Raw genomic sequence first — 1197 nt, forward strand, 5'->3', positions numbered from 1 at the left:
GTTGAGAGTCAGGTTGAAATAACACTTGACCTTTTCACTGTTCAGGATGTTTTTGTATTTTTTTTTTATATATATCATCTTCTGACATTGTTTTTAATGAGCTTATTGACTGATAAAGAGGGTGTTCATTATGCTTCTGTATCACTGAACTGATCAAAAGTTAGCCATGAACAGTCAGAACCTGGGCTTTAAATATATGTTGGCCACTTGGAGGGCGACTCATATGATGGCACCATGGCACGTTGACAAATGGAGTTCTGTTTAAAACTCTACTGACATGCAGCAATGACTTTATTCAGGTTTTGAGTGCTTTCTTTATTTTTATCTGCAACACTCAGAGTACATTGATAAGTGTGCAAAAAAAACTAAAAGATTTGTGTCCAGTATTATGAAAAACTATTCATATGTGATATTGATGTCATTGTGAATAAACCTGACAAACACAGAGCACATTGTGATGCAATTTATTCTTTTTATTTGCTGATAAAGAAGAAATTAAGACAGAACAACAGTTACCAGGATTTTACAAGGGATCAATCATATAAAGATTAAAATTTATTCAGAATGGTGATCAAATGTGCATCAAAGTGCACAAACAGTTGATTAAGTTGAAAGTTATCCGATAATATGGCGTCACCATTTTTTGTTTTTTTTAATCTTTATATATTCTGGCATGAAAGAAACCCAGAAAGTACACCCAAGGATGTAGAATTCAGTGTGGTTGAAGATAGTTGAATCAGCAGGGCTCACTGCAGGAACGGCAGTCAGTTGTCTTGCTGAGTTTTTCTTCACCTCCAACTTTCTTCAACAGATATCAGTCCAAATGGGGGTTAACTATAGAAGAAAAGAAAGAAAAAACGTACAATCAAAAAGTCCTGAACGTCACAGATAAAGGGTTGGAAAAAAAGTCTGTCATATTATAAGAGGTGTTTAAAAAATATGACTTGATTTCCATCTTACCGACAATCGCTGACAGGCATGTAAGCTTACATCCATTGTCACAGCATTTGTCATGTTTGTGGCAGTGACTGTCATCGGTGCAACCCGGAAACGAGAGAACCTCACACATGTATGGACTGTTGAGATAGGGTGGACGAGGGCAGAAGCCAAGGTGATCTGAAAAGGAATCAAATCATCGTGTTCCATGAACTGGAAAAAAAATTGCAAAATTTGCCTCAACCTCACTTCAATGTGCCT

General features: G+C 36.4%; 1 long non-coding RNA gene across 1 annotated transcript; it reads right to left on the minus strand.

Annotated features, from left to right (window-relative positions):
- Positions 1-654: 654 nt before the first annotated feature.
- Positions 655-994, minus strand: LOC115408105 (uncharacterized). Its single transcript, XR_003933731.1, has 2 exons — positions 961-994; positions 655-834 (listed from the first exon to the last, which is right to left on the minus strand). It is a non-coding gene; the product is annotated as an uncharacterized LOC115408105 (long non-coding RNA).
- Positions 995-1197: the final 203 nt, after the last annotated feature.

Source organism: Salarias fasciatus, chromosome 20 (genome assembly GCF_902148845.1).
Source record: "Salarias fasciatus chromosome 20, fSalaFa1.1, whole genome shotgun sequence".
Lineage (NCBI taxonomy): Eukaryota > Metazoa > Chordata > Actinopteri > Blenniiformes > Blenniidae > Salarias > Salarias fasciatus.